This window comes from Pseudorca crassidens, chromosome 8 (genome assembly GCF_039906515.1).
Source record: "Pseudorca crassidens isolate mPseCra1 chromosome 8, mPseCra1.hap1, whole genome shotgun sequence".
Lineage (NCBI taxonomy): Eukaryota > Metazoa > Chordata > Mammalia > Artiodactyla > Delphinidae > Pseudorca > Pseudorca crassidens.
Genome location: NC_090303.1, coordinates 19701077 through 19715011, shown reverse-complemented (window position 1 = coordinate 19715011; position 13935 = coordinate 19701077). Strand labels below are relative to the sequence as shown.

The 13935-nt window shown below is 40.2% G+C and overlaps 1 protein-coding gene across 10 annotated transcripts in view; it reads right to left on the bottom strand.

The window, feature by feature from the left end:
* The window catches only part of SRPK2 (SRSF protein kinase 2), a 227473-nt gene that overhangs the window by 146047 nt on the left and 67491 nt on the right, over nt 1-13935 (bottom strand). The window lies entirely within an intron of this gene.

Sequence of the window (13935 nt, the reverse complement as noted above, 5' to 3'; positions counted from 1 at the left end):
ATGAACCCTACTGAATTTAACCCCACAAATAGAAAAGTCTGGTAAACTGGTTTACTACCATCAAGCTTAAAAGACAAGTCTTATTTTTTCCTACTGAAGAATGAATTTGAAGAGCACGAGAACACTCTGAAACCTCATAGCCATTTCCACAAACCATTCCACAACTGCTTCCTAACAAACGTCTTCAAAATACTCTGACAAACAGAGCTTTGTGCGGAGAGCACTTCTCTATATAAAAGACACAATTTTACAGAGGTGACACAGTACACACAGAAGCAAACAGGTTGATGTTCTTCTAATTTACAGTATTCAGTCTTCTAAATTTAACAAGGTTTCCAAATCTCAATTTAAAACCACATTCCCTGGCTTCTAACTTAAGAGATACATTTACTTTTGTCTCATACTTCTTAAGGCAATGAACTAGTGTTGTACCTCTAAACACAGAAGAGGGTATGTTGTAAGAAATTATTTCCAATTAGTTTATATAAGAGTACTTAGGAGGCAGATCCCAAATGTATAAAGCATGTTTCCTAAAAATCCAATATGCAATGAACTATAAGATAGAGGAATTTCAGTGAAATAAGAACAAAAAGTAGGATTTAAGTCAGCTGACTTTACCAGAACTAAATCTACTCTCAGGAAGCCAAAGGAGAAACAGCATCATAGTCGCTCTCGTATTTCAACATTTAAGGAATGCTTATGCGGCTACTCACTGACACAGAATAAAAATAATAACAACTACAACAATAATAACAGCAGCTAACACTGATATCAAGCTCCCTGCCTGCTACCTGTTGTGAGGACTTTCCCTTTATTAGCTCATTTCATCCACACAAACCTTCCATGGAGTCAGTATTGTAATTATCACCCTTGTTTACTGATGAGGAAACAGAGGCGTTAAGAGAAGGTAGATAACTTTGCCTGAGGTCACCCAGCTAGTAAACAAATGGCAGAGACAAACCCAGGCAACCTGGCTCCAGAAGCCACTACTACATACTGCTTCTCATAATAGTTACAGGGGGGTCACAATAACATTTATGGTGGGTTGGGTCTCAAGTGTCATAAACTAACTTAAAAAATGTACAGACTAAGAATACTTATTGAGCCCCTCCCTCATCCACTGGGCAAACTCTAGGGAAACTTCAGGAACAATAACTCACTAGTGTGACAAAACTATCAAAAGGAAATAAACCCATTTTATTTTAGAAATAAAGAAAACCAATGGACTGTTAGAAATAGCAAACCAACTGCCAATCACAGATCTTTAGTTTTACAGAGTTCAGTAACATACTGGCAGAGACCACACACCGTGGTAACAACTGCTGGAAACACAAGGTAGGGTGCAGAGCAACACATTTATGTCTTGCTGCACTTTCTTCAATAAACTTCACTAAATGTCGTCCTATTCAACATTTGTGGATTTTTCAAAAGACCCTGGCTTCCCCTGACAGAGGGACCATCTCATTCCACAAGCTGTGCCAACACCCTCTGGCCTGCGGCTCCAGCTGTAGAAGATTTGGTACACAGAGGACCTCGCCAGCAGTCACCTGAAGGGCCTTCAGAGATTATCACATTCTGGCAAACTGTTGTTACCTCCAAGCCAGCAAAGTTTTATCAAGCTTCAATAGAGTCAACAAAACCTTTACTAAATCATCTATACAATTCCTTTTCGTTTTTAATTAAGTTAAAATTTACATACAGTAAAATCCACCCTTTAGTGTTCAGTGCTGTAGGCTGTGAGAAACAGACAGTTGTTGGAGCCAGCCCCACAACAAGATACAGAAGAGTTCCACGGCCCAGAGCAATTCCCCCAGGCCGCTCTAAGTCCAGCCTCCCCTCCCCCAGCTCCCAGCATCTTGCCCTCTCCAATACACACACACAGACTGTACAGTCTGGGTGCTTCTGTATCTGGCTTCTTTCACTAAGCATAATACATGTTAGATCCATCCATTTGTTGCAACAGTTTTATTTATTTTTAGTAGCTCATTTATTTTTATTGCTCAGCAATATTCCACTGCATGGAATGTGTCACAGTTGGTTTATCCATTTACCAGTTGAGAGAAATCTGAACAGTTCCCGTCTTTGGCACTTGTAAACAAAACCAAAAACAAACTAACAAAAAAGCTGCTATAAAACTCAAGCGCATGTTTCTGTATGAACATATAAGTTTTTACTTCGTTTGGGTAAAACGCAGGAGTGGGTCACACGGTCTGGCACATGAAGGGTGGAACGTCTCCTCGTCCTCTCCAGCACTTGGCACAGTTTCTCTTTATGTTAAGAACCACTACGAACCTGGGGAGAAGTACCTCCTGGTAATTTACATTTCCCTAATGACTGATAAAATGGACCATCTTTTATGTGCTTGTCTAAATACCTTCTTTAGTAAAATGTCAGATCTTTCATCCACCTTTTCATTGGGGTCTTTTTCTTTTGCCCATTCTTTAACTGAGTTTGCAAAGTTCTATATATATTCTGGATAAAAGCCCTTTATCAGATATGTGATTTGCAAGTATTTTCTGTCAGTTTGTGACTTCTCTTTTTGTTATCTTAAGAGCATCTTTTAAAAAGCAGAAGACTTTGATGGAAGTCCAATTTTTTTTTAATAAATCTTGCTTTTCGTATCCTATATAAGAAATTTTTGCCTAATTCAAGTCACAAAGATTTTTTTTCCTGTTTTCTTCTAGTAGTCTGTAGTTTTACATTTAAGCCTATAATCCATTTTGAGTTAATTTTTGTGTATTGTGCACCAAAGTATCAATTACTTTTTTATTTTTATAGCTTGATCCAAAGTTCTGGCCCTTATCACAGTATTTATTTGACAAGTGTTTTCTAAGCACCTATATTTGGCCTAGGGATGTAAGAGTAAATAAGAGAACACAACATAATCAACTCACTAAAATACATAGTTAGCAGTATGAAAACAGAGTAAGTCCACGCACAGTGGCAGGAGAAGGGACTCAGCACCTAACAGCTAGGAGGGGTGGTATTTATACTGAGCGGCAGTTCACCAGGCAGAGAACAACATTCTAGGAAGAAGAAATAACACAAGCAATATACAAAGATGTTAAAGAATAAGGGCTGTTCAGGGGGAGGGAATTCTTCTTGACCATTTTTTATTCATAGCAGACACTACCGCATGCTAGCATTTTGGGCAGGATGTTTTAAGGGACTAAAAAGCTAAAAACCCCATTAAACACGAAAGCAACAAAACTCAACCCAATCACTACTACAGTATAATAATCTTTCTGCACCTATAAAAGCAAACAAAATTACCAAATAAACAGGCCTTCAGAATAAGCTGACAACCCCCAGCCTAGGAGTCGCCCTAGCCCCTCCCCCAGCTGACTCTCCACCAGCCCAGCTGAAGAGAGAGGAGACAAAGGCACCCAACAGAGCCTGCCTCCCTCAGGGGGCCTTCACTTGGCCCTCCATCACACCCTTCATCACCACCAAGGAACCAGCAACAGCACCTGTTCAGCTTAGAACTGCCACCTTCGCAGACCCTGTTCAGCCCACTGAGATGGGGTTATTCACATCACCAGCACCACTAATCTGCCCTATTTTCCCAGCCCCTGGCCCAACCCTCGGGGACCCCTCCTCAATGCCCACTGGAACTTAAGAATCCTCAGCAATTCTCTACATCCTCTGCCAACTCTCTAAAAGAATTGTTTCTTGCCCTAACAGGACTGGCTGCCCCTGAGGACTTTTCCTGCAGGCCCCGGGAATGGAGGCCCTTGTTCCTCCAACGTCCCTCTTCTGCAGGGACAGGTGGAGGTCGGGCTACTATTCTCACTGTCCCCAGAGGTTGACTTTCCCATTCTTAAGAGTGACTACTGGGTTCAGATGGGAGAGCACCATACTACCAAGTAAAGTGCAAATTTCGCATAAGCCCCTTCAACTAAAGGCTTCGTCCCATCTCAACATTTTGAACAGCATTACATAATTTTTTTGGTAACATCTTTATTGGAGTATAATTGCTTTACAATGGTGTGTTAGTTTCTGCTGTATAACAAAGTGAACCAGCTATACATATACATATATCCCCATATCTCCTCCCTCTTGCATCTCCCTCCCACCCTCCCTATCCCACCCCTCTAGGTGGTCACAAAGCACCGAGCTGATCTCCCTGTGCTACATGGCTGTTTCCCGCTAGCTATTTTACATTTGGTAGTGTATGTATGTCCATGCCACTCTCTCATAAATTTTTTACAAAAGCAAAAGAAATATATGTGTGTGATAAAAATACACTTAAAAATCAAGCAAACATTAAACAAATTAAAAGACACGTTTCCACTTCACCTACATAATTTTTTGAATGAAATCTTTTCCATATACCCCATAAGTAGGATGATGGATAAAACTCCTGTTTTAAGAATTTCACATTTTATTAACCATTTTGAAAAAGATATTGGGGGATTTCCCTGATGGCGCACTGGTTAAGAATCTGCCTGCCAATGCAGGAGACACGGGTTCGAGCCCTGATCCAGGAAGATCCCACATGCCGCGGAGCAATTAAGCCCGTGTGCCACAACTACTGAGTCCACACACCTCAACTACTGAAGCCTGCGCACCTAAGCCCGTGCTCTGCAACAAGAGAAGCCACCGCAATGAGAAGCCCGCACACCGCAATGACGTGCAGGCTCCGCTTGCCACAGCTAGAGAAAGCCCACGCGCAGAAACGAGGACCCAACGCAGCCCCCAAGAAACAAAAAAAAGATTTTGGTAAAATAACTTTTCAGAAATTAAGAATAAAGAAAAGTAATAAACCTTGTAAATATAAAGTCAACTGCTGACTGGATAAAACTGCATCTATAGTCATTACTGTGAAGCTTTACATTTATTATTCGCAGGACAAATAAAACTTTCTTTAACTGAAACCCTAGCACTTTCTTCTATCATACCTCACACTTTGAAGAAAACCTCACCTATCCCACATGCCAAAACACACTCCCACAGTTTCTACCCTGAGAGAGTAGTCCAGAGACTGGCATCTTGCAAAACAATCACAGATTCTTAGGAAATTCCCTGGTGGTCCAGTGGTTATGACTCCACATTTTCACTGCCAGGGCCCAGGTTCAAACCCTGGTTGGGGAACTAAGATCTCGCAAACTGCGTGGTGAGGCCAAAAAAAAGAAAAGAAATAATAATAATAATAATCACAGATTCTTAGAGGTGAAGGACACCTGAGAGGTCATCTGATCATGCCTATCACTTCTAATTTTTGCAAAGGTTCATCTTCCCTTCTCTCTCCCATTGGCCACAAGTCCTTGATGGCAAGGTCTTCCTCTCTCTACTCCTAAGAACTGAAACACAAGGCCCCTGACACAGCAGGCATGCAATAAAAGCTGCTGATAACAATACCAGATTAAGAGGTAGCTCTCAACCATCATTCTTCCCAACTCCTGTACCATCTGACAAAGGGTACACCCTTCTCTTCTAGCTTACTCCTCCTTCCACAACCTAAGTATCAAGCATCTTCTCTCCGTAATTTCAGTAATAATCTCAGGACTGAACCTGGAGCCATAAAACCTGGGTTGAATCCCAAGCCCTTGTTAGTTTTGGAGAAAGATGCTGAAACTTGTTAGGCTTCAGTTTTCTGATCTTTAAAATATGAGATTCAGTGCTCTGATGTTCTATAATTTCTTCTATTTAACTAAATCTTAATGATTTCTTTGTGATATTACCCTTTACCCTGTCATTTTTTAAGGCCTACCAAAAAAATCAGAACCTAAAAGAACACTAGAGCTAACCTATCTATTTCTAGTTAAGGAAAATCAGTACACTATAATTACCTTAAAGAGGAACTTTTAAAAATTAGAAATATTAACCTTTTCTTATGTTGTACCATGGACCAGGAGAGATGTAATGGCCCCTTCATCCCACAAGAAGCATAACCCATTTTGATACAATGCCTTTCAGGAATGCGGGTCACCAAAATGGCTTAGTTTAATACAATCATAAAATTTAGAATATGACAGAATGGATGCGCAGCCAACACACAACCCTTCATATAAATATTCCCACTGAGCTTTTGAGCATTTGTGTGTGGCAGAGAGTTTAATGGGACACTTGCTTATAAGAACTTGGAGCACAGCTATTAAACTCTTTCTTATCAGCAGGCAGTGACAGGTCACAGGAAACTCCTGGTAAAAACCAGCCCCCTTTCCCACAAGTATTCTAATTTTTATATGGGGACCTACTGCTCTCCAACACTCACTCTTTCCAATGAAACTGCCACCAACAGAGGCATCGAGGTGACCGTCCATATCACATTCCCCTGGGAACGAATTCAGTGGCAGGTGACCTAAGCACCTCCAATCCAAACTTAGAATACAACACAAACATTTATACAGGTCTAAAACATTTCCAAAATAAAAATGATCACTTCTTCAACTCACAAGCACATGACGATACCATCATACATGAAATATAATATTTAACAAACTCTTTATGTTTCAACCTAATTTTAATGTACAAATTAATTTAAAAGACAAACTATTAGAACACTAAATACTTTTACGTAGTAAACTTTTTTTCTTAATTTATTTATTTTTGGCTGCGTTGGGTCTTTGTTGCTGAGCGCAGGCTTTCTCTAGTTGCAGTGAGCAGGGGCTACTCTTCATTGCGGTGCATGGACTTCTCACTGCGGTGACTTCTCTTGTTGTGGAGCACAGGCTATAGGCCCGCAGGCTGCAGTAGTTGGGACTCGGCGGCTCTAGAGTGCAGGCTCAGTAGTTGTGGTGCACGGGCTTAGTTGCTCCGCGGCACGTGGGATCTTCCCAGACCAGGGTTCGAACCCGTGTTCCTTGCACTGGCAGGCAGATTCTTAACCACTGCGCCACCGGGAAAGCCCCTTACATAGTAAACTTTTAAGTGTGACTTTTACAGCTACATTATGATCATCATGACTAACATTGTTAACAAAATAATGTTTCAATACAAACACAAAATATGACTATAAAATATAATTAATTTTCTGGCAAACAACAAAGGCACAGGCACAGGAGGAATGTATTGTTACTTTTTCATATGCAACAGTTATTTTCAAGTCCAAAACACAATCGGTTGAGATGAATATATGTATAAGCTCCATGTCAATATAAAATTTAAAACTACCTCATTGAGAAAAAAATTAACATTTAATTTTGTGTGGCATTAAATCCAAAAATAAAATATATGGAAATAAAGGGGAGAAACTCATAATTTTCACATTACTATAAGAAAATTAAAGAAAGTATAGCCGATTCCATCATGACAGCGTTATGTACTGAAGAAATCCTCAGTCAGAAAATTCAGATTTGAATTTTGACTCCTTAGTATCTGCGATTCCTCAAATTTAAGTAAGTCTCATCTTTCATTAAGTCTGTTTCCTCATCTATAAAATGCTGTCAAAGTAATAATCTGATTCATCCAACTGAATGATTACACAGGAAAATCAGAAGACAGGAAAAGTTGGCATGGGGGGAGGGGTGGTGGTGGTGAGCAGACAGTGGCAAATAAATAAATATAAAGTTGGTGAAGACTGTTCCAAACATTTTCACTAAGTGACAAAGCTACAAGCTGTTCTCTACTTTGGATCTTTCACGAATAGCTTTTAAAAATGACATTTTAAGAAAATTACTAGAGCTAACAATAAAAGTTTTCATTATAACCTGAAAACATGAAATTTGCAATTGAAAACTTTGTTACAGTCCAAACCCAAGAAAACATTCATATCAAAATCACAAGTGAGGACAATGTTAACTTGTTTATTTGATCTCAATGGCACTGCTAACGTAGGAGCATCCCACAAAGACCAAGAGTCAATCGGACCCATTGTTCAAGGCTGCTGGATATAACCAGGAGTTAACTGTGGCTCAGAAACCGTGCTGGCTCACAGTTCATGAGTCAAAAACAATAAACCAAAAGCTCTAACAACCCAGACTGCCTATCCAGGTTATTCACCAGGCTTCGCACTCAATGACTTTTAGCCAAGGCCAAAAATTGATTTTAACATCAAAGGATAAAGATTTATGACCAGTGAGCATATTCAAACCCTAAAGGTGTAACAAGACCTTGTGGTACAGTGGCAGGATTGCTGGAGTAAGTACATACCATTTGGAAGCCAGATTCATTTCAACTTGAGACTGCTAAGTGTATGTTTAAGTAAGTCTTACTCAGACCATAAAAAATACAGAAAATTAAATTCTTTTTGGAACAAGGCAGGATATGCATGTATGCATACTAAAGTAAATAGAAATGTGTTACTCAAAGACTTGAAGCTGACTTTTGTCTTTACCCTTCATTTCCCATTAGGTAATATCCTAATATGACTAATGGTAAGAAAAACTGATAAACCGAAAAACCAAAATATTTGGTCTACCTTTTCTTTTTACTATTGTGACTCTAGGAATCTAGAGAAGAGTGATACATAGAGCAATCTATTCTGGGCACCTCAGGACTGCCCTAGCCTCAACTTGCTATTAGCAATTGCTATGTGAGGCCTACAGATGTCCGCAGACTAGGAACACAAACCTCCTTGCTAAAAGAAAAACTAAAAGCCTTCCTAGAATGATTTTTTTTTTTTTTTGCGGTATGCGGGCCTCTCACTGTTGTGGTCTCTCCCATTACGGAGCACAGGCTTCGGACGCGCAGGCTCAGCAGCCATGGCTCACGGGCCCAGCTGCTCCACGGCATATGGGATCTTCCCGGACCGGGGCACGAACCCGTGTCCCCTGCATCGGCAGGTGGACTCTCAACCACTGTGCCACCAGGGAAGTCCCCTAGAATGATTTTAAAACCAAACTACCACACAGCTAAAAAAAATCCCTGACCTAAATGAAAAATATAAACTATCACTCCAGTCTATTTCCCAGAAGCATCTACACTGTGGCAATAAATAACTATTGTTCAAAATGCTTTAGCTCAAGTACCTATTTTAATAAATTTCTATGTTCTCTGGGATTTTAAAGCCTTGGAGAGGATATGGACATTTACTTAACAAAAATCCTGTTGCCTGTTACTTTATCACAGTAGTATACAGAAGACCATGAAAAGGAATTAATATTTAGTTCATTTTAGAGAAGTAACATTTAAAAACAAAAAGTTTCTTCCAGATAAAATATGCTCTCTTGCTCATTCTTGTGTTATTCTAGTTGTCTTTTATACAATTTATGGGAGAGTGAGTGCTGAATTACCCAAAAGGAAGAAGATGAAGCACATGTTAAGGAGGAAAAAAAAAAAACCTTCCGCTACCCTCTTAGATTCAGTGAATGGGATATGCAACTCAAACTGATAAAAGACAGATTAATAGGAGAAAAAAGTTTATTTACCCACAGAATGAGAATACATGCTGAAAAACTCACTGATGAGTAACTCAAAAAGATGGATAGAATTTGGGGCTTATATATCATCTTAACAAAAGGTGATAAAGTATGAAAAGGCTAAACAAAGGAAAGGGGGTTTGGGGCTTCTGGGTGGGGAGGAAGGAGTTGTGAGAGGGTGACTAGGAGATATAGTAAATAAGGATTGTTCAGTAAGGTTTGTTATGCAGATAAGAGTCATTCTCCTCTTCCAGGTAGGGGAAAAGGAAATGCTTTTATAAATGGAAATTTATGTACTGCTTTTAGACAGAAAGTAGGAACGCAGAGAGCTGACCGCCTTTAGCTCAAAACAATCTTTCTGCCAGAGTGGCATATTTTGGGGCGACTTATACTCTCCCCTATGCTCCCCTTCAACAGTAAAACAGGGGTACCAAAAAATAAGAATACTTCTCTCTTTAAGATTGATACTTTATTTCCTTTTTAAAGCCACGGGTAACAGTGAGAATTGTGCTGGACTTCTTCTCTTTAGTTTGCATTTCAGTATTGTCATATTTCATTTTTCAGGGAGAGAACAGAGGCAGCGCTTTCGGCTTTTAAAAGACGTAATCAGGCCCTGGAGGGTCATCTATCTCTGTACTCTCACTCTGTGTCTTTAAATATATTTACCAAAAATACCATACATAGTTTCAAAATATTAATGCAAGTCGTAACAACTATGAATTATTACTGCAAAGGACATACAGCTAGAACCAAACTGTTTGAGTAGAAATTTTTAAGCTCAAAGTACCACACCACAGTCATCTTCTGGTCAACTCTTTAAAACCAAGCAAACAACATTCTTTTAAAAACTCATCTACCCTTAAAGTAGAAGGATATTACTCTGCCTAAACAAAGGAAAAAAGTCATGTAGAAAGACATGCTGGCTAACTGCCGCCCTCTGGCTGGCAAGATGCCACCTTCAGTTGGAAAAGCGTTTAACCAAAACACTCATTTACAAATGTCTCTATCTGCAATCCATTTTAATGCTATATACATCTATAACTTAAGTAGAAAATAACTTTTAGGAAGAAAATGAGGAACAAAGTCATAAATTTCTCAGAATTAGAACTAAAACACTATCACAGGAACATTTATGTAAAAGAAAATAATACCAAGAAGGGGAAGATGTAGTTACAATACTGAAAAAAGAAATGTTTGGACACAAACGCCGTGATTATGGAAATGCAAATGTACATTTATGGTCAGGTATCAAATCATCACACCATCCTAGTTCTGAAAAAGGAATACAATCCTTTCCCTCTCTGCTTACCGGAGAGAAAGATCTGAATATCAGGCAGGTGCAACTCAACAAGGCCTGGAAACACAAAGGCCTCAGCTCAAAAGGAGGTTTTAGTGTAAGGGCTGGAATGTATAATGTAGAAGGGATCACTGAACTATTTTGGAGGAAGACTTAACCGTGACTTCCCCAGTAGAGAAAAGGGAGGATCAACTAAAGCAATTAATTTTAGTGCTACTTTAGTAGTCTTACTACTGAAAAATTTAGAAGTAGAAATGCCATTCCATCTGCCATGGTGGATACAAAGAGGCTTTTCTTCATGCAAGAAAGCCTTATTGTTATATATAAAAAAAAATTCCATGATCTTTTAAAAAGGATAAACAAATGATAAACCAAAACCAAGCATATAGAATCAAACAATTTCCAATGTGTAATAAGTAAATAGTTTACTTTATTTTTTGGTTGTGTTGGGTTTTTGTTGCTGCACACGGGCTTTCTCTAGTTGCAGTGAGCGAAGGCTACTCTTCGTTGTGGTTCGCGGGCTTCTCACTGTGGTGGCTTCTCTTGTTGCGGAGCACGGGCTCTAGGCACACAGGCTCAGTGGTTGTGGCTTGCAGGCTTTAGAGCTCAGGCTCAGTAGTTGTGGCGCACGGGCTTAGTTGCTCCGCGGCATGTGGGATCTTTCCGGACCAGGGATCGAACCTGTGTCCGCTGCACTAGGAGGCAGATTCTTACCACCGCGCCACTAGGGAAGTCCCAGTAAATAGTTTACTTTAGAACTTAGTCTGTTAAGTTGGTGACCTAGGACTCCTACAAATATGAACAAGGATAGACAGGTGAGAAAAGCCTCCTACCCCCTTGCAGCACTCACAGGCAGTGCCATCCACGGGGCAACAGACTGTGATTTTTTATTCTCTCCTGTTGTTTCAAAGTATTATTTAAATTTTACTTTTTACTTTTACACTTAAAAAGACTCCTTGAGGGGGCTTCCCTGGTGGCGCAGTGGTTGAGAGTCTCCCTGCCGATGCAGGGGACATGGGCTCGTGCCCCGGTTCGGGAAGATACCACATGCCGCGGAGCGGCTGGGCCCGTGAGCCATGGCCGCTGAGCCTGCGCGTCCGGAGCCTGTGCTCCGCAACGGGAGAGCCCACAACAGTGACAGGCCCGCGTATCGCAAAAAAAAAAAAAAGACTCCTTGAGAAAAAGTATCAAAGATATACCTGTATGATGCCACAACACAGTGTCTTGCAGAAGTCTTTAATATCAGTAAATATGAGGCAATACAGAATCCAGATGAATTTATATTCAAAGTGATTGTATAAGTGGTAAGACTATGAGATTTTTTCTACATTTCTAAATTTCCTACATTTAACTATAAATATATATTAAGTATAAATTTATTTAAGCATAAATACATACTTCATTTTTTATAATCATGATAATAATTTAACAATGAAGTGGTATATACCATGGTGATTAAGAGTATGAGCCAACTGCCTGGACTTAAATGACCACTCCTAAAATTTAAATTACTTACTATCCCTAACCATCATCTACAAAAACAGAATATAGTAAGAATATGCACCTCAGGACTTCCTGGTGGTCCAGTGGTTAAGACTCTGTGCTCCCAATGCAGGGGGCCAGGGGGTTCCCCTGGTCAGGGAATTACATTCCACATGCTGCAACTAAGAGCCCGCATGCTGCAACTAAAGATCCTACGTGCCGCAACTAAAGATCCCGAGTGCTGCAACTGTAAGATCTCGCATGCCGCAACTAAGACCTGGTGCAGCCAAATTAATAAATATTAAAAGAAAAAAGAAAAAACCAAAGAAAGAATACCCACTTCAAAATTGTTGTGAGGATGACACAAGATAATACAAGCAAAAGTGCATGGCAAAGTAGAAGGCCTTAATACCTATTAGCCAACAGCTTCACTACTAAAGTCGTGGGCTTATCACCTGAATATGTCCCAATGTTACAAGTTTGGGGTTAGAGTTTTTGCTGCGCAACCTGGAGGTCATAACACTTTATATACTGTTTTCATAAAAAATTAATTCTGCATCAAGGGGAATTAAAAAATACACAGGAAAGAAGCCCTGTCCTTTCACCATCAACCAGCTGTGAAAAAGACTGCAACGGCACCTCAACACTCCTTCTGCTCCCCTCCTGAGCACGCACAGGGCTATGTTCTCACACGGCTCTGGAAAACCCATTCTGGGGCATGCTGGCTGCTTCCACATGTAAAACGTTCATACAGTTTGTATGGAAAGTACTGTATTACTAGAACTTCTATTCAAGAGCAATCAACAGGGGTGGTTACCTTAAGGGATGGTGGACATGTACAGACTTCTAATTGTATGGACTTTAATCTTCATTCTGATGGCCAACAAAAAGGCTACAATGCAAGCCAAAGAGTATTCTTTTTTTTTTTTTTTTTTTTTTTTTTTTTTGCGGTACGCGGGCCTCTCACTGTTGTGGCCTCTCCCGTTGCGGAGCACAGGCTCCGGACGCGCAGGCTCAGCGGCCATGGCTCACGGGCCCAGTTGCTCCCCGGCATGCGGGATCTTCCTGGACCGGGGCACGAACCCATGTCCCCTGCATTGGCAGGCAGACTCCCAACCACTGCGCCACCAGGGAAGCCCTACTGTTCTATTTTTGAACAGCATTTCTATGACAATATTTCTACTTACAATAACTACACATAATGTAATAGAAATTTCACTCCAAAGAACTCTTATTTGGGAATCTCTCCATTAATAAAAACAGTAACAGCAATAGTAGAAGCAGTGTATACTAAGTACTTACTGAATACCAGACACTGTTGTAAACATTTTACATGCAGTACTTTAGTTTTTGCAACAACGCTTTGAGGTAGATACTTTTAGGGTTCCCAGGTACAACTGAGGGAACAGAAGCACAGAGAGGGAAAGTGGTGAATCTCATGACTGAAACCCAGACAGTATCTCTTCTCTTAAACTGTCAGACTAATCTCAGTTTAGTGGCTGGTACCACTGACTACTTCCTACTGGCAGGACCACATCTGTGGTGCCTAAAGCACCTGACACCTACACCTTGAATGCATCACAGGGCAGAAAGGTGTAATCATGAGCATCTGCTTATTCAACTAATAGATTCTTTTCCTACAGAGAGCTATGAGATGATCTTAGCCCTTCCTTTATTCAATCTGCATAGGAGCTTATTAAGAGGATACTGTCAGGCACAGTACTCCCAATATTCACTCATCTTTATCTGAAAAGGAGTTTCAAAATTAACCTAAGTACTTATAACTTCATCAAAAATAAACAGGTGGAATTTCTCCCTCCCTAACCGTTCATCCTAGTTGAAGCCCTCACTATT